Here is a 21,369-nt window from a genome sequence, read left to right as displayed (position 1 = left end):
TTTCAAAGTTTATCGCAGTAATAACGGAAAGTTAGAGTTTCTCTTTGGGACAGCGGTAAGTCTGTAGATTTCCAATGCTAATAAAATCAGGGGTTCGATTCCCGTCTGTAAATACAGTAGTTAGCCCGATGTGTTTTCGCTATAAAAAAAAACACATACGTAAATTCTGTTACATCCTCGACTCGCAAATCATAGAGATTATATTTTCACTAAAGCAAAAAAAAATGTAGATTAAAGAAACACAAAAATTTTGTAATTTATGGAATGTTTCTTTCCTTATCTTCACGCCCACCAGTGGCTCAGCGGTGTGTCTGCGGACTTATAACGCTAAAATCCGGGTTTCGATACCTGTGGTGGCAGAGCACAGATAGCCCATTGTGTAGCTTTGTGCTTAATTCAAAACAACAACAACAATCTTATCTTCACCCCTGGAATTGGTTTTGACATTTTTCAATTTGTTGATTAATGCCTTCAATTGTTCGTTTGTTGTCGCGCAAAACTAGACTTTAAGCTATCTGCGCTATGGCCATAAAGTTACCGATGAACTCACGGGAAACCTTGATTATTGATGCAAGCTTTTTATTCTCGTCATATATTAGTTTTTCCTTAAATGAAACTGTTTCTTATGGAAAACAAATTCTTGTTAATTTTTCTTAAATTTTGAAATTTATTAACTGTTAAAACAATTTTTACGAAAATGATAAATAACAATTTTCAGTTAGGAAAATCAGCTCTTGTTTTCAGAATTACTTGAGTACTTTAAATCATAGAAATATTATTAGGCTATATATATACAACCATAACTATATCAACGTACAAAGTGTGATTTGTTTTGTCTAAATGTTTTCAAATCTCATATTTATGGAAATCCTTACTAATTATTAAACTCTGTGCTGTTCAAACATTTTTTTTGTTCTAATCCAGTTTTAGCTGCAAGATATATTTTTAGAATATATTAAACTTTCCATTAATTGAATTATCTCTTGTAATTTAATAGATAGTGATTATTGGAAAATTTTTATATTAATTTTTGAAACTTTATCACGAAAATGACATTCTTGTTGAACTAGGAAACTATTAATTACACAAACAATTTCTTGTTATATTTTTATTTTAGTTTTTTTATTTCCATGAGTTAATGTTAAAATATTAATTGATAAAACCAGTAAAATTTCGAAACTTATTAAGGCTTAATATTGATTCCACCTCACTTGACCCTTTCCACCCCAAAATAAATATTTTACCTTAAGAAAATTTTCCCTTGTTGTTTCCAGAATTTGTCAATCATTGGAAAACATTTAAATGATTTTTTTTTTTGCTTAGCTTGAAATGTTAATTATCACATTTATGGAAAACAGTTGATAGTATTTCCAATAAATCATAATAAAATATTTTCATTGATCTTAACTCTTTTGTCGCTATAATCTAGATTTCAATATTTATTTGATTTTCGAACACTTTATGTTTCATCTTAAATTTTCTTATTACTAAAATATTCTACTCATGCTATTAACATCTCTTTATATTGAAGGGTTTTCTATTTTTTTGCGAACGTCTGAGAAACAACATACGATTAATTAATACTTATACAACGGTTATATATGTTGCAAAAAGTGAGAATAATATAAAATATTTCTGGGTATTTATATATTATATTTCTCCCTAAAATACAATTCTTTACATTTTTTCCTGAAACTTGTATTATTAAATGTAATATTTAATTCACCAAGGTTCACGTTGTATAACTATTCAAATCACTCAATAACTGTAGTCTTTTTTTTCTCTCTTCCTGATCATCACGACTGGCAAAGGTGAAAATAAATAGGAAGCTTGTGGAATCTCGTGAAAGAAAAGTAATTTCAAAGCCCATCAGACATTGGATTTAGGGGCAAAAATAAAAAAAAAAAATCTCATCACTTCAATAACTCAAGTAGAAGTTGAAATCGATAGAACAATTTCTACAGAGACAAAATTTAATAGATTTTGTTTTTGTCGAACTTTCACACATTTTGGGGGAGGGAGGGAGCGGTGATGGTCGGTGGAAATAAGCATTTCATTTAATCCTTGGATTCTTCTGAAACTCTTGAAGCGCGTAGTGACAGTTAAGCCACAATAAATAAAAAGAGACAACACTAGTTTCGTGATCGTTAGTTTAGGCCCTATTCTCAGAAGACTGTTTAGATAATCCTTTTACGTTTATTATTTAGTTCACACTTAAAGTGTGTTTGTATTAGTACAACCTCTACTTACGGTTCTACGAGGTAAACCACTGTAACCTACTTGAGCTAATCCATGATGTTTTTATATTCTTACAGTTTTTTTTTTTACACAGTATTTATTTATCACTATAATCACTGAAAGAAAATAAAAGTTAACACTAAGTTATATTAATATCATAAAGAGCACCTAATTTAAAAGCACCTAACTAAGAGTGTATGTATATTCGGCAAGTTCAACTGATGTAAAAAGGTTGTTTAAAGTATCGTTCCTCGATGAAAAACTAATATTATAAAATTATTTCATTGGAAACACAAGGCAGTTAAAACAAAATATGCATTATTTGTTTAAAACTAAGTATTAAATGGAACTAGAATTTTCAGCCGCTTTATTAGTACGTAGAATATAGTGCAAGGCCAAAGTTCGCGAAAGCTCGGATATAGCCATCCCTAACTTTGAGGCCCACAAGGCTAGGTGGTTAAGACTCGACTCGTAATCCGAAGGTTGCGTATTCGAATTCCTGTCACACCTAACATGCTCGTCCTTTCAGCTGTGAGAGCATTATAATGTGACGGTCAATCCCACTATTCGTTGGTAAAAGAGTAGCCCAAGAGTTGGCGGTGGGTGGTGATGACTAGCTACCTTCCCTCTAATCTTATCCTGTTAAATCAGGAAAGGCTAACGCAGATAGCCCTCGTGTGGCTTTGCGCGAATTTAAAAACAAACAAACAAACATTACCTTTCCGAATTTGCACCAAAACTGATATGTGTAACATTAAGTAGTAACTAAAGGTGAACACGATTTTGTTTGTTTGAACCAAAGGACGGGATTGACTGTCACTTTCATAACGCATCTACAGTTGAAAGAGTGGAGTATCGTCTCTCGTCTCGATTGCTAAATTGTTCGGTTTGCTGTCAGGCACATTTACAGTAGGATACTCCCGAAAGAAAATAAGGTTTAGATGAAGCTTGTGATTAATTTGATTTTTTTTAACAAATGTAATGGATTTTGTTAGTAGCTTGCTAGTTTTCGTATCTGATGTGCAGATAAATCTTTATATTTCCTTAGTGAAATCTGATAAAAACTTTAAGATGAATATATAATAATAATTTCCGATCAGAGTAATTTGCAGTTAGAACTAAACTAAAACTATCTGTCCATTAGTATAATTATTTAATTGCGTGTAAAAATTAGAATACATTATTTCATCAGATGGGTATTCTTGCTGATAACGATGTTTTGAAGTGTTAACCCAATAACATTTTACAAGGTTCGGTCGTTTCTGGAAATTCAGGTTAGTTCTCCATATATATTATAAACTGAAAATGCAAATCAATCTTTATAATAAAATCACAAATACAATGAACGAAAAACAAAACTTGAGAAAAATATTACATTTGATCCTGTAACTAGTATAACCTGTGTTGTTAATGAAATGAGTTATAAATAAATAAATTAGTATACATATATCATATTTTTAGTGTTAAAACAATATCTACGTATTTATAAAGTTTTACACAAGAGAAAGGTGATAATTTACCAGTTTTGTAAACAAATAATCTAAGTTTATTATTGTAAGCTAAATAAGAAACGCGTGTAATTCGTGATAAAAGTTGGGGAGATTTTAAAAGGACCTTCAGTTGTACCTGTACCTCAAACGAGGTCAAAGGTTGTTCTTCTACAGATTGAGACGTCTCCCCTGGTGATTAGATCAGAGTCCACCGAGGTCTTCTCATAGACGTTTTCTTCAGAGCGAGACATAAAACGGTTTCGCTTGCTTAACTTTAAATAATAACCAGGCAAACCAACTGTCTAGCCTAGTGGGCTGAACACAAAACCAATGGTACGCCCCACACAAAACCTCGTATTTGGACGAATGACAACATCGTCAATACGACTACGCGCAGACAGGGGAGGGAAGAAAGGACACTTAACTCTCAAGTGAAAAGCAAAACATCTGGTGGCTTCGCTAAACTTGCATTTGTGTTATCGAAAGAATCTGTAGTAATCTGTGCAGTTTTCTTCGCCAAAACCTGAAAAGTTCTAACCTTTACCTTTGTCGGTGTGTTAATAAAGCCTCCAAAACCAGTGGTGAATGCAGCCATCTGTTCTCTTGCTTCGGTATTGCTAACCCTTAATCCATATAAAGAGATAGAGAATTTATACTTACGTTTCTTTCTAACGCTTACGTCTTTATTCTTAAAACATTCTGAGCTCGGTGGCCACAAACAACTATAATATAACTAGAAAGTTGTCGCTTTACTTTTAAAGATTTTTATTAAACAAGAAAGATACTGCTTCATTTTTATTCTTAAACATTTTTAATAAAGCAAAGAAGTTGTGTGTGTGTGTGTATGCCCCTTCAACTGTAGTTTGTTCATAACGCACTATTTCTCCACAGCGCTCTGAGGTGGGCTCGGCATGGCCAAGCGTGTTAAGGCGTGCAACTCGTAATCTGAGGGTCGCGGGTTCGCATCCCCGTCGCGCCAAACATGCTCGCCCTTTCAGCTGTTGGGGCGTTATAATGTGACGGTCAATCCCACTATTCGTTGGTCAAAGAGTAGCCCAAGAGTAGGCGGTGGGTGGTGATGACTAACTGCCTTCCCTCTAGTCTTACGGTGCTAAATTAAGGACGGCTAGCACAGATAGTCCTCGAGTAGCTTTGTGCGAAATTCAAAAACAAACAAACAAACATAACGCACATCACAATAAATAATGACAACTCTATTTAAAAATAGACTTAAATAATACTTTTAGGCTTCATTTGGTACGTTTTTTTTATTTATAGGTAGAGGTCAGAATTAAGCGTTTAACATCAAACTTTTCATAAACTATTTTTGACTTTTTTCGTAGTTAGAATTTGTAAATAACCGAACAAGTTCTACGAAAAATGAACACTGTGTTCGTTGGGACGAAGAATCTATGAGAGTACAGCTATAGCATGAGAAAAGTAAGACTTATTCAAGTGTTTTCCAGAATGGAAAATAAATGGTTTAGTATAAACACACTTTAATAGGAAATAGCTGATATGTTGTGATTAAATGCAAAATTATAACTTTTCGTTTTTAAAGACTTCGCACACTAACCATTTTCATGACGTTCAAACAGACTCTTATAATGTGGTGATTGTTTTTGTTATATGAAACGAATTACAGACATTAAATGTTAACTATAGCCTGAACTATAAATTACCAACTGATGAGTCAGAAGATATTAAAAAAATCATCGTTGTAGTGTTTAATTTCCTCGTAACTAGGAGCAAGCAGACCATTTGTACAGTGGGAAATATTACCAAATCATGCATACTTTTTACTTGTTGTAGTCAGGTGTGGTATAATAGTTAGCAAATAGCCCACGAATAAGAAGAAGATCCAAAGTTCGAGCTGTGATATGCTACTGAACACAGTTTGCACTTTCATTTGAGAGGCGTTATAACAGTGAAAGTGAATTTAAATATTTTATTAGCAATAGTCCTGTAGGTGGTGTATTTTACTGACTACTTACCCTCCTACCTTTCAGCATCTGTATCTTAACAGTGACTTAAGCACAATATTGCGTACTACGTCTTTCAACTTAAGCAATACCAAATTTTTCCTACTTAAACATCACTTTTCCTTGTATATGAATTTAAATTGCGCAACAAACTGCTCACGTTATTGACTTAATTTACATAACCAGTAAAATGACATAATAAGTATTTATAAAGAATATTAAAACAGCTTAAAAATCTGATCATGTTCTGTTTACACAAGTGTTTAAAAATATCTAGCGAGGTGTTTATTTCAGCAAGTCAACAGGTTTTAATGCTGAAAATACATGTTATTCTTGTGTAATTATATGGACAGCAAATTTTGTAAGATCACAAAAACATTTTACAAAAATAAATAAACATACTGCATAGAATACTACGCCCATTTATTAATGGATCAATATATATGAATAAACTAATCTTATTGAAGTTTCATCATAACACTGGAGTCTGCATTTATTCAGTGGACTGAAATATTGTTTCTTTGTATTAATTTATCGCGATAATGGCTAACTGAACTTTTGCTTTAAAAATAAAATAAAAACAATCTTTCTCTCTTTGGGGCCAGAAGTGGCTTAGTGGTTGGCATGCATGGACTGTGAATTGAAGGGTCATGCTTCATGGACCATTATTGCATTAAAAATGCATTATAAGAGTGAGAATCAGATCATACTATTTATTCAAACAGCTCCCCAGTGGCTCAGCGGTATGTCTGCGGACTTACAACGCTAAAAACCGGGTTTCGATACCGGTGGTGGGCAGAGCACAGATAGCCCATTGTATAGCTTTGTGCTTAATTCAAAACAACAACAACAACTTGTTCAAACAAGCGGTGATAGTTGGTACTGTTGACCAGCTGCTTTCCCTCTAGTATATCAACTTAAAACTAAAAACGTCTACGTGCAGGTAGCCGTTGAGTAGTTTTGTGAAAAAAAAACTACCAAAGAAACAAACAGTCAAAGTACTTTCTCTTTAGATTATATTGCTAAGAAATGATTATGGTCATGTCTTATGTTCTCTACCTTCCGAACTAGAATAATGTTCAAAACGGCAAGTAAAATTACCTGTAAAACATGAAAGTGTTTAGGTATTTCAAAGTGAGCCTTTCTTCTTTTGTTGTTTGCTCCGGTCTACAAACGGGAATAAAATAATCAGCGATAATTTCAATCCTGAAGATGTATACAAATATTTAGATTAATGTGTCAGCAAAATTGCCTTTTGTCAGGAGGTATGTACATGTTTTCTTTATTCATACTAAGTACAAAGACCTTCTGTATTCAGCACACGCAGCTCCTACTCGATAAAGACGTTTCTCATAGCCTAGGAGGAAAAGCCGAAACACATCGTAAGCGTTTGAATGCAGAGTTGTCCACATCCTGTATGAAGCACTGATAATCCGCTTAAAAGGAGCTTTCAGAACGAATAAAAGGCCACGAAAAAAGCGGCAAAGCTATTAGCTTCGTTCTGGGGTTGTTGGAGTACCATGGTAACGGCCATCTGGTCCAAAAGACCTTGCATGGAAAAGCTCTATTCAGCACAATTGACAACACAATACCAACTCAACCCTGCCTGTGTATTCTGCCTAGATAAAAAAAAAAAAAGTGTGGACAATAGAAGAGCCTTTACTATTCTTTGATGAAATTATTGGTCTATTTTTTATGGTCACGTAATTTAAACATTAAAACCAATTGGATAAACAATATATATCACCTTGTTGCACAATCTCAAGCGTTCAGCAATCAATACAAGCATAATTTTAAACGAAAATAACGCTATCATATTGTACCATCGAGAGAGTTTGAACAAATACATACGCTAAACATTGATAGCTACTTTAAAAGTAAAGGTATAATAAGGAACAATATTGAAAATTAACTGGTTAAGATAAAACGATCGTAGATACAACTCAGTAACATCATCTATATATTTACTTCTTAAATATGCTCCCCCCTAAGTAACGCAACAGCATGTCTTCGGACTTACAATGATAGAAAACGAGTTTTTATACCATAGTTGGCAGAGCACAGGTAGCTTATTGTTTAACTTTGTGCTTAACAGCACCCATACAAAACATTCTTAACTATAGCAGACGATGTTAATACTGTATGTAACAAGTTAATGACACTACTTGATATCGGTATTCTATTAAAGAACAAATACAACATGGTGGGTGAATGATCCACGTGTCATTGTTGTTATTAATAGCATACCATGTTATTGTCCTCCCTTAAACACTTGTTTATTTACAAACAGAATAACGTAAGTTTAATTTTCGTATGTAATTTCAACAACATTCATTTTGACGTAATTGGACTGGCACATCACTAATAAACAACACTTGAATCTTTACAAACATTTGATATAATGATTTATCCCATAATAGTATTGTTGATGCAGATTTTCGAGATCTATCGTGTAAAGATGTAAGGTGGAAGTTTTTAGTGAATTTTGACGATTTATTAGAACACTGATCGTTGATCAGAATTTTTTTCAGATTTTGAAAAAAATATACTCTATGTCTGTCGAAAAGTACCCTAGATTAGGACAGTTAATTTTTTAAAAGATCGATTTTGACGTTTGGTCAAAATACAGCGACGTTAGAACACAAGAGCTTAGAACATTTCGTTCAAACAGGAGACGATAAACATTGATGCAATAACAGCTTCATCTACTAGGCCTACTTATGATGATTTAGGGTTAGTTAATTCAAAAGCCCTCGTATTTAGTGAATTACAGTTAGCTAGCGCAAAAACGCTATGTTTTTAAAATATTAGCAATTTTAGAATGTTTTGAACTTGAAACTAATGAAATTCGGGACGTAAGTCAAGTTACTTCTAATGTTTGTGTATACTTAAGAACTACGGGAAAACAAGACGTAAGTCTAGCTTAATTTGAAAGCAATTAAAAATCCTCTGGTTTTCAAAAAGCAGTCAACAGACTGTTTCTTGTTTCAACTGTATCTTGTCAATGAAACCATGATATTGTATTGTATGACAATAGCAGAAAAAACTAAGCTCAGTCTTTCGGCCTAATGGTAAAATGTGACAAAGCACTGTCTGATTGATTATAAAAACTGAGTCAGTAAATGCAGTTTGTTTTTAAACAAAAACGAAGCTAAAGAATAATTAGGACTTAGCTGTGATTTTTGGCTGATTCAAAATTCTTGATATAGTGAAATTGGGTGTAGAGAAGAAGAACTGTTTCATGTAAAATAAAAAAACGGCTCCCAAAATGTGTAACAGTTAAATGTGACAAAACATCCTGTTATTGTTTCTTAAGGATTATAGAATGAATATAACAGTTTTTTTATTTGGATCAGAACATAAAACAGCTATATATATAATAATTTTCAACTTATTTTTAGGGTGATCGGTTTTATGTTTGGATCAGAACGTAAACATAACTACATATAACATTCAAGTAATTCTGTTGGTAGTTCCAACAGCTCGTTGTTTGGATTACAACACGAAAACAAATATCGATAACATTCAATTGATCCTGTTCGTGGTTCCAACCGTTTTTGTTTGAATTAGAAAGTAAAAAAAAACAACAACCAACAAACTGTAACTAACATTAAACTCACCCTGAGGGTTGTTCCAACACTTTTCAGTAGACAATCGAAGTCACAGATCGATCAGGGTTTGAAGAAAAATCGCGAGCTATTTCTAATTTGTTTACCTGAAACTGTGTGACAAAAGTCAGCTTGTTAGTTCCCTGTATAGTGTTACATCATAGCACAAGGTTCACAGCTTTCTGCGGAGTTCCAGTCTTCCAGGATATACATGTAAGTATTGTGCAAGCATCGGTGTTCTGAGCCAATCCGATGTGGCTGCCCGACAGATAGTCACTGGTTTTACTTCGGCGCCAAGAGAAGCCTTACTCTGTTTCTAAAGATGACGAGGTTGTTATTGAAGCAACACATACCTAACTCCAACAGTTACAGAATGAAAACAAAGTCTATGATACTGTTTAATCAGTAAAATAACTTTCCAATCACGTTATATTTGCATGTATTCGTGTGCAAAAAAAAAAAGAGTCGTAAACCGAAGTTTTAGAGCAAATATGGAACTACTTAAGTAATTTTCAAGTCTAAGCCATCGATAATAAATGATTTCTATAAATGCGATTAATATATACTATACCAGTAATATAAATTAAGTAAGAACATTCTACCATTACGTTCATCGCGTACATATTCTAGGAAAGGTCTGAAGGAAAGCATTTATTTCAGTTAAATTTACATATATCCATATTTTGTTTTTCTAGTTGCTGTTAATGAAATACAATAAAGTCATACTATTCCATGGAAGGCAATATAAGTACTGAAATTAAACTTTAAAACTACCACTTTAATATTTTCTATCATTTCCAAAGTGATTTTTTAATATTAAATATATTGTATCTTCCACTTTGATTCTTTTTCTACTCTTACTTGATTGGATATTCTGATTAATTATTTGTTTTATTTATTGGCAGGTTACACAGAATATTTCATCACATATATAATTACTGTCTAAACACTTTTAGCTTGAAAGTATGTGATAACAAATAGCAGAATCCATTGTAGCATCAACTCACAAACTCACGTATTTCACGTAACACATTATTTTATTTTAATGTAAAATGTGACATGTCACACACTCATAAAACATTACAAGTTCTATATTGAAGGATTTGGAAGTTGGAATTATACACTTTTTCCCCCGAAACCTCTCATGTGCCAGGCAAGTGCTTTACCAACTGAGTTAAAGTTAGCCAACTGGCACTTGCTAGCAAGACACTTTATAATAACTGTAACAACCACACATACACCAAGGTGATAAAACATAAGTCGTGAGTGTAAGTTTAGGAAAGTGAAAGCTACGGTGTAAGTTTTAAGCATGGTATACGCCCCACCCAAGAAAACAAAACAAGGATATACATAAATAATATATATGTTACACCGTCTCTCCTCTCGGTGTCTCAACGTCAAGCTCTAGGATGTGTATCGTTAAAACTATGGGTTCAATCCCTGCACAATGGGCACAGTTTAAAAAGCCTATTGTGGAGTTCTGCGCTTAAACAAACTGTTACCAAACCTCATATACACAGTCGTGTTACTGTGCTTTTCAGTGACAATGAACCAGCTATACGTAAATTCATACCGTAACAGCCTTGAAACAATAATTATACATTAATTTGCGAAATAATAAATCGATATTCAGATCAAATGCAAATACTTTATAGGAACACATTTAAAACCTTTATGAATTGTTATTGTACACTGTTAATAACCAGCTGGTGTATCTGTACTCTGCAAGGAACTTATGTAAATATATGGTTAATGAAAGGTTATCTTAGGATTTTGTTTGTTTGTATGTTTTAGAATTTCGCACAAAGCTACTCGAGGGCTATCTGTACTAGCCGTGTACAGATTTAGCAGTGTAAGACTAGAGGGAAGGCAGCTAGTTATCACCACCCACCACCAACTCTTGGGCTACTATTTTACCAACGAATAGTGGGATTGACTGTCACTATATAACGCCCCCACGACTGAAAGGGCGAGCATGTTTGGCGCGACGGGGATGCGAACCCGTGACCCTCAGATTTTATCTTAGGACATCAAAAGTTGTTTCCTCAAATACGTAATTGTAAAAAAAAAAAAAAGCGAAAATTCCTCTTATAGAAACTGCAAAACACGAAATGCAAAACTGAAAATTTTTATACGGCCCCACATGGGTCTAAAGAACTTCCATAGTAACTTGGGTGAAGATTCATCAACATCCTATAAAATAGTCACGTGGGATACAACAGAGAGTACTATAATATTTATATATATTCGATTCGCTAATGTATGTGTGACTGATGCAGTCACGTAATTAAGCACCACCGAAAATGATTTCTTATGAATATTTGGCATGATTTCTGAATACATGTTCTATAACTAGTTGATTTATATTATTTACTTGATTAACTTTAATAACTTGGAAATAATTTCTTTGTTTAGACGTTATTTTGTTTTCTTTTGGTTATCGCTTCACATGATACTATGTTAATTAAGTGACGTCATACAGTTTTTTCGAACGTAAATATTGCAGATGATGATAAATGCTTACGATCTGGCTATGAAGCTGCACATAACTTTCCTTACTAATATCTGGCTATAAAGCTGTACTTAACTGTCCTTACTTATATCTGGCAATAAAAACTAGACACGCTGTCCTTACTTAATATCTGGCAATAAAACAAGACACGCTGTCCTTACTTAATATCTGGCAATAAAAACTAGACACGCTGTCCTTACTTAATATCTGGCAATAAAAACAAGACACGCTGTCCTTACTTAATATCTGGCAATAGAAACAAGACACGCTGTCCTTACTTAATATCTGGCAATAAAAAACTAGACACGCTGTCCTTATTAATAAATAAGACACGCTGTCCTTACTTAATATCTGCCATAGAAATAAGACACGCTGTCCTTACGTAATATCTGCCAATAGAAGTAAGACACGCTGTCATTACTTAGTCGTCCCCCGCTAGTACAACGGTATGTCTACGGATTCCCAACTCTAAAATCAGCGGTTCGATCCCCTTGGTGGGTTCAGTAGATAGCCTGATGTGGCTATAAGAAAACACATCCTTACTTAATGTCTGGCAATAGAAGTAAAACACGCTGTCCTTACTTAATATCTGACAGTGAAAATAAGACACGCTTCTGTCTCGTATTTGAACTCATCTTTGTTTTGTTTTGAATTTCGCGCAAAGCTACTCGAGGGCTATCTGCGATAGCCGTCCCTAATATAGCAGTGTAAGACTAGAGGGAAAACAGCTAGTCATCACCACGCACCGCGAACTCTTGGGCTACTCTTTTGCCAACGAATAGTGGGATTGACCGTTACATTATAACGCCCCCACGGCTGAAAAGGCGAGCATATTTGGTGTGACGGGGATGCGAACTCGCAACCCTCAGATAACGAGTCGGACGCCTAACCCACCTGACCATGCCGGGCCTTATATTTGAAAAAAACGCAACAAAAATATTTTTGTTTTATTTTTAAAGACATAAAGTCAATTGACCACGCCCAGGTAAGGAAACCTAAAATATAATTTTATCCCGTTAGTTCCAAAGTTATTGCCTGTAATCATGTCATAAGAATTCTCGTTGCTTACACACACAATTTGTATGCAAAACAGTATATAAATCATTACTACGTAACTACTTTAAATACTAAAATGTAATTTTTATTTCTGGAAAAATTTAAGTGATGTTCAGTGGTATATAAAGAGCTAAAAAAATCGATCAAAGGAATACCCCCATCCATCCTACCCTCGATATCAATAAAGAGTCAATAAGATGAGAGTTCAATACCCGTCTGAATGTCAATATTGTATGTGTATGAATACGGTATGAAAGTTCTGACTGAAGTAAATTGAAGTGTTCACTTGCATACAGAGACTGTTCACATTTGAATTATATATGTGAATGCTCAAAATAACCTATATTCATGTACCAAGACCTGTCCTGGGCTTACAAGATCAAACCAAGTTAGGGCCTCATTAAGCGTAGTGTTTCAAGAAATGGGTGGATTAAAGATTAAATATTGTCATCTTAAACTGGGATAAATAACGGACTACAATCTTTTATAGACTGTGTAGCATTCTGTTGTGGTTAGAAACAAAACGTTAGGTTTACTGAGGCCTCCCGCTAGTACAGCGGTAAGTCTACAGATTTACAATGCTAAAATCAGGGGTTCGATTCCCCTCGGTAGGCTAAGCAGATAGCCTCATGTGGCTTTGCTATATGAAAAACACAAACACACATGCTTACTGAAAATTAAATTTGTCTCAGATTATCTTATGTTGAAAGTGCATGAATATGGAATATATTTTTTGTGTAAAGTTATTCGAGTTACAGGGGTGGACAAAAATTGCCCTTTCCCTGAAAATGTTGTTAATTTATTATATCTTTTATTACATAACAGAAAATATCTAAAACTATATGTTTTTAGAACACACTCGACGAGATCTGCTCAACTATGATCTTGAACCCTAATTTTAACACTGGCTTTTGTAAATACCAGTACTTTTCATGAATCTAGTTACGTTTTCTCTTAAAACTTGGTGTGCACTTGCTGTAATTTCTTATATCCTTTTATTTCAATGATTGCAGAGAAACTCGTTTGATGATTTTTAGGATAATCTGAAAATGAAACTAAAAATAAGAAATTTGCATTGGATAACATTTACCTTAACAAGAAACCAGTATGAACAAATGCTAATTTCCTGAAATACAAAATAAGAAAAACAGTCATGTCTAACTTGTCAAACTTTAAGACAAAATCTAAAACTGGTGTTTGGACAGACGTTGGGTCTCAGAATATAGAAGAACTATGTATTTTAGAGGCTGAAAGTAGGCCTAAATCATCTGGTCTACACGTAGTTTTTTTATACCTAATGGAATAGTATGAAAATTAGTTAGCTTATCCCTACAAATGTCAAGATCGGTGTCTGTCCAATATATATAAATAAATAGCTCTGATAAGGACTGAAAATATCTCCAAAACTTGATCGATACGTGAAGAGGTACGTGACCACTTTTATCGAAGAGAAATATTCACACATTAAAGAATATTAAACAGTCGTCTCCTACAGCGGTAAGTCTTCGGATTTATAGAGCTAAAATCAGGGTTTCGATTCCCCTTGGTGAACTCAGCAATGTGAGTTCTTATAGCCCAATGTGGCTTTGCTATGGGAAAACACACAATGACATAAATTAAACAGTCAAAATCGTTTACAACATTTATAAAAATGTTTCAATGTTCTTCATGCTAGAAAACGAAATTTTGCCAGAGCGTTTAGTTACCCTGGGAAACATCGAAACCACTCTACAGGCCACTTCAGTATTTCTGCGGACTACAACGCTAGAAACCGGGTTTCGATACACATGGTGTGCAAAGCACAGATAACCCTTATTGTAGCTTTATGTTTAACTACAAACAACAACAATATTAACAAAGTGGAGATTTTAGTTAGGAAAGAGAACCATCCATCTCAAAATGTTATTTTGATAAAGTTAGGCATATTTGGCAAAGCCAAAAAATAAACAAAGATGTGGTAATGCCTCACACACCACACCTCAAGTTCAAAGACTGCTTTCAGTAGCAAGAGAGCCAAAAAAACAACAACAAACAAACAATAATAAAATATAACTGGAAGCACACCAGTCTCATGTAACCTCATACTTACCAAGTCCTACAATCCAGCACCATTGTCGCTTTGCCTTTGGTCAACTTAATTAAACGTTAACTTTGAATTCCTAGACATAATAAGTTGGTTTTCGGAAGGCTACAAAAGAGAAATGTGGCAACACTAAAGTTGACGTTCTTTTAAAAAAAAAAAGTCCCACTAGAGTACCATTGTTGAAGCATTATATCTTGGAAAGATGTGGGTTTCGATATTACAAAGAGTTGAGTATCAAGTTGAAGCAGAAAAAAATACATTAAAACTAACTTTTGGCATTGTTTGGCATTGTGATGTCACGGAAAATAACAGCTTTTAGGAAGGGTATGTAACGATTCGACGCAAAATATTTATACACTCAGGTCATAAAGATGTTTTCGGATCGGGAACTTAGAATTTCCAAGATAACGTCTTGTGTTTAATGGCTTTAGAAAACAGAGGTTTATGATTCAATTTGTGGCACCAGGACTATCAATAAGCAAACCACCAATAATTCTTACCATAGCCGTGGTGAACAAAGTGAGGCTTGTCAATACAGTGGAGAATCCACCAACTAATAAAGTGGTACCAAAAGCCTTAAACTTGCTTTATATCACAGTAAGCTAAAATTACGTAAGGTAAACAAAATATGTGCTCCTCAAGATAAGGCTTTAAATTATATCTCCTATTCAGCTGTTGCACACTTCAAACATCTGGAGAATGAAACAGTTATCCATACTATTTAATACAAAGACATATCGTTGGTCAATTCTTTAGACGTAACGCCTATGAATTTCAGTATGACAGACATAAACGCTGCAATGTCGTTGTTGCCTTACTTTAGATGGATTGTGAGAAGCATAATTGTACCCGTGGCACGCTTTTGAAATGAGAATCTTACGATGAAGCCTTTTGCAATGGAAATTATGTAAAGGATTATCGTCAAGATGCAAGGCCTTTATATGAAGAAAGACCAGACATGACGACATAGACTATAAACACATGCTGGGGTTCCAAACTCTTTCTATCATAACGTACTTAACTTCTGTAGCATGTGACACTTAATCATCGTTTCCAGAGATATAACCCAATCTTTTATATGGTTGATTAAATTAAGGTTATTTGCTTATTTTTACGGCCATAAGGTCACACTTTGAAAGATTAACAACTTAGAAAATCAATCTCATTTTCTCCAGAATATTAAACATGGAGCTGTCTGAGAATTCGTCTTTTATAGGAAACAACGTAAACGTATACCAGTCTTAAGGTGCGGTAACTACAGAACTTAGACTGAATATGATATACACATACACACACATCTTGCTTCATAATATATGATCATGCTCTTCTACGCTAACATTTGAACGCATGCTGACTTTTGTGGAGATAGAAACTATGTTCTCAGAAACATATTAGTTATTTATATATCTCTTGATCTTTATTATTAATTTTTAAGCTCTGCATATAAGCACCAAACCTTATCTTTTATTCTCTATAAATTATGTGTAGAATATGCCGACCTCTTTCATGTACTTGTCCTAAATTAGATACTAATATATGTGTTTGTATGTGTGTGTGGGTGGATGTAACTTGTTTGTGTTATAAGAGTTGATAAAGCCACCAAAAATTCAGTATACAACTCCACCAATACCGGTCCATTGGTTAACTGTTTGTTTTGTCGGTACGTGTTTTAATTCAATGGTTTTTGCTTGTTTGGTTTGTTTTGAATTTTGCGCAAAGCTACACGAGGGCTATCTGCGCTAGCTGTCCCTAATTTAGCAGCGTAAGACTAGAGGGAAGGCAGCTACTCATCACCACCCACCGCCAACTCTTGAGATACTCTTTTGCCAACGAATAGTGGGATTGACCGTGTATTATAACGCCCCCGCGGATGAAAGAGTGAGCATGTTCGGTGTAACGGGAATTCGAACACGCGACCCTTGGATTACGAATCAAGTGTCTTACCCAACTGGTCATGCCAAGCAAATAAGTCAATGGTAAGAAGATATATTCTGTGAAATAGTATACAGACGAAACCATGTTTTAGTAATTTGTTAATTGTTTGTGTAAAATCGCCAATAATCAGTGAAATAATTACTAGTTTATTACCATCTGATATCCTTAGTTTTAACGTGTATCAATCTTAATGTTGTAATAGACTGGTGAGAAGCAATCGCTCTTTTTTTACGTTGAATGACAGGTTATCAGGTTCCTGTGAAAACTCTTAATGAATTTGCATTAATACATATTTTCCGGCTTTATATTGTATTATTGAATTAAGCTCTCCTTGCGAGGTTTTCTGTCATTAACATGAAAAATGAATAAACCTAAAATGGGTGCTGAGTTGTGAATTCAAAACAAGTATTCTTATTTTTAAGAGTTTAATTTTAAGATGTTGGATTTCTAAATGTTATTATCCGTATAGACATCTGTGAAAGTAAATTTAAAAACGTGCGACGATCTTGAAACAGGACACTTAATGGAAAGCACTCATGTTTTGTTAAGTATAGCATGATAACAAAATCATGAATATACTACAAAACAATTAGAAATATATAGAATTAACTGTTATTGTTTCGGTGTCCGAAATCGTATTTTAAAGCACTGATAAAAACATCAAAATAACGAAAAATAATATAAAAAACTAATATGTATAATTAAGTTTTGCTGACGTAATCTCTAAGTTTCTTATTGTCTAGGATCATTTTTAAAAAATACTGCCTTACTTACTGAATTCAATAAGTTTGTTTGGTATTAAACACGAAGCTACAATACGGGCTCGCTATGTTCTACCCACCACAGGTATCAAAACCCAGTTTTTAGTGGTATAAGTCTATTGATATATCACTGTGCTAATGGAGGGAAATTAAAAAATAACCCGTTTAAAAATAAATTGTCATTAAAAATATGTAATTTCTTTAAATCATTATGAGTAACGCACGATACTTAAACCTTTATTCTTATACAAAGTTACATTTTCCCTACTAAAAGTTAGCTTTCTGACTTTGACCATGCAACTGACCTGGTCGAAATTTATTTTGTTTATATATCTATATAATGTTTTATAATCACATCAGTTTTCTTTAAAAATAAATACTTTAAGGTCTTTTTTATTATTAAGAACTTCATATGATGTATTAATATGACACGTTAAAATATTACAACAGTTGCTTTTCTTCTAGTAAGTATCCTATTAATAACATTAAAATAACAAAGATAATAACAAAATAACAATTTATTTCGACTTTAAACTTTAAAAATTCCGGTCTTAAATTTATATTACATTTATAAAACTATTAATTTTTGAAATAAAAATTGGTTATGTGGTTTTAAAATTGGCTCAGGAACAAGATAGCTTTACAAATGTTATATCCATAGGCCACGACTTTACGAAAAATAAATAGAGGATTTCTGCTGTGTTATCAGAATGCAGTTATTCAAATTGGACGTTTTTATTATATAAGGTAAGATAAGATTAAAAAAAAAGATAAAAATCAAGAAAAAACTTTAATTTGAATTAAAGATGGAGCTCCTTTCGGCTTCTAATGTGCTACAGGCATAATCTGTCTATACCTAACAACATCTGCAGAAAGCGTACCTAGAGGCCATTTTGTACTGGGAATACGTTGAAGTAGACACGACACGTTCTCGCATGCACAAAAGTAAAAACATGAAAAACCTATGTAACTTTGGTTTGGTTTAGTAACATTGCTCCGAACACATTCTGGTTCCAGATGGTTCTTTAGGTAACGGAAATTATTAATTATTATTACTGGAGGGTCTGTGTATCACGCAGAGTGAATGTTCTTGTTCATTTTAAAATTTGAAACTGATGGATTTTTACGAAACTTTAGGAAACGCATCTATGGTTTCTCAAGCTAATGCAAATATTTTTTCACGCAATAGTATTTTTTTCATGCTATAAGTTTACTGTATTTGCTTGCCTCGTGTTGATTTGCCCACATGTCGAAAGGATGTGTTAATAGTACAACAAGAGTCTGTCGTGTTTTTTCATTTGCATTTTATTTATTGGGACTTAACTGGAAATGACTCCAGGAAATAGTCGTGTGATATTTCGAGTACTCGTGTAAGCCTCGAAATAAGAGTTCCAAAGCTTTAATTTTCCCATGTTTGTTTTAAGTTGAGCGTTTACTGTTTTTTTTTTGTTTTTACATATTTCAACAAGTACATTTGTTTGCAACGTTCTGGTTGTTGCTTTTGACTTACAAAGCAAGCGTGAAATTCACCTTTTCAAGATTATGGTTGGAAGCCACTGGACTAAAGAAAGTGATGCAGTGTTGTATATTTTAGGATTAATCACTTCTATGCTGATTAACATATGAGATTTGTCCCAAATAAAACCTAAGCATATAATATTCAGGAAGTTTACACGTAAATATTGGAAGGCATCCTTTGAGATTTAGAAAACTTACGTAGAACACTACACATATTACTAAAATAAAACTCATGCAACTTTTTATGTACTATGTCAGTTTGTAAGCGACAATTAATTAAATACAATGTATTCAAGAATCATGTTTACAGAAGTCATAAAGAGTGTTCTGACGACGCAAAAACAAGTAACGAGTAAAGTTATGTTATTAAAATACACAATAAAACAGTTATTTTATGTGAATAAACCATTAATAAAAATGTTTCTTTGTAAAATAACAATAAAAAACATTAAAAATACTTGTATATGTTTTATGTGGATTATATATTAATTCTGAAGTATTGTTTTGAAAAATACATAGTAAAAAATAGTTTACAGCGCATTCTAGTAAAAGTTAATACTGAATTGTCATGTATCTAACGAGATATCGTGAATTAGTGTAACGTTCTGAATTTATTTTTACAGTAAAAGATCTAGCAGTTTATCTACCGATCTTTTCATACTGTAAATTAAACGTGAAAATGTTCACATTGTACAAGTAAATTATATCTAGTCTTAGATATGAAAATGTTCTACTTTGATCTTGTATCATGAGTAGGAATAATAAAATGTTTTCTAAACTTTTATATCGTTGTTTTTAATTAATGTAAGTTTTGGTTTTTACTGTTCTTAATTGCATAATACAATGAAGTAAATCGTGCAGATTTATTTGTTTTATCTTTCTTCTTTAGTTATTTATTGATCAGTAAACCTATAGTACGTCGTGGAGGTTGTGATACCTCTCTAGTACCTCGTGGAGATTGTGGTACCTCTCGTGATTTTACTTCTTTCTTTTTTCTCATAACCACACATAGTACGAAAACTATTTTGAAAACAATATCGTTCTGAAAATAATTGACGTGGCTTAATTAAATATGAAATAAAACAAAAAATCATTGGTAACTCATCTTTTACATTTTGACTTATAAATAACACAACAAAAATATGTCTATTCACAATGTGTTCCTTATGTAATTAACACTTGACCAAAGATGGCACATTATGGTAAAGGAAATGTTTCTGGTATTTCTGCAGGTGTTTCGTAAATTTACTGAGCATCGATTAATACGCTCAATACGTGTAGGAGACAGAGACTTGCCGTAGCAGCTCCGAACTTATGTGTTACAAAAGTTCATATGACGTTTTTCACTTATTTTTTGGTATTCATACATCATTCGCCAATCGATATATTGAAATGTACAGCGAACTATTTAATAATATGTCTCTCTTTCTGTGGGTATGCATGGTTGTGTGTGTGTGTGTGTATATATATATATATATTTGTATATTTTAAATTTTCACAAGTGTTCTATATTCAAATTTCAAAGGTTGGGATATAGATGGAAAACAAATCAAACAATCAGATTTCCATTATTTTCTTGGCTCCATTTGTAAATGATTTTTTCATAAACTCAATACGTAAAAGTCGTTGTCACAACAGAAACAGCGAAACGAATTGATTAACAAGAGGTTAAAAGATGGAAAGTTTGTTCATTGTTTGCCCTGGCTCATTGAGGACCCTTAAACTCAGATAATAACAAACATATAAACACATAACATATACTTATAAAATATAAAAATAAGCCAATACGATCCTAAAATGTTAGACTCAGTTATCTGTAACAAAGTCCAGCATTATACCCTTATCTTAGGAATTATGTTTATATACAATAACTGGGAAAGAAATAGTACAAAAGACCAAATTTCTGTCAATACGTATTACACGTTTATATATAATTGGTGTATATGCTTTAGATTCAGTGTTCCCTCTCAACATATTAAACTATGTAAACATTTTGAACAGAATTTAGTGCCTTAAACCACCTGATAAGATGCTTCAGTAACCAATTAATATAACATTAAAATATGGGTCGGCCCGGCATGGCCAGGTGGGTTAAGGCGTGTGACTCGTAATCTGAGGGTCGCGGGTTTGCATCCCCATCGCGCCAAACATGATCGCCCTTTCAGCTGTTGGGGCGTTATAATGTA

At 33.4% G+C, this 21,369-nt stretch overlaps 1 protein-coding gene across 1 annotated transcript in view; it reads right to left on the bottom strand.

Moving 5' to 3' along the window:
• The window catches only part of LOC143223373 (adhesion G protein-coupled receptor L3-like), a 121,049-nt gene extending 111,457 nt beyond the window's left edge, over positions 1 to 9,592 (bottom strand). Inside the window, exon 1 of the mRNA XM_076451275.1 lies at positions 9,331 to 9,592. The gene's annotated coding sequence lies outside the window, so the exon portion shown is untranslated. The remainder of the gene's footprint in view (positions 1 to 9,330) is intronic.
• Positions 9,593 to 21,369: the final 11,777 nt, after the last annotated feature.

Source organism: Tachypleus tridentatus, chromosome 8, assembly GCF_004210375.1.
Source record: "Tachypleus tridentatus isolate NWPU-2018 chromosome 8, ASM421037v1, whole genome shotgun sequence".
NCBI classification, from domain to species: domain Eukaryota; kingdom Metazoa; phylum Arthropoda; class Merostomata; order Xiphosura; family Limulidae; genus Tachypleus; species Tachypleus tridentatus.
This window is presented reverse-complemented; position numbering and strand designations above follow the sequence as displayed.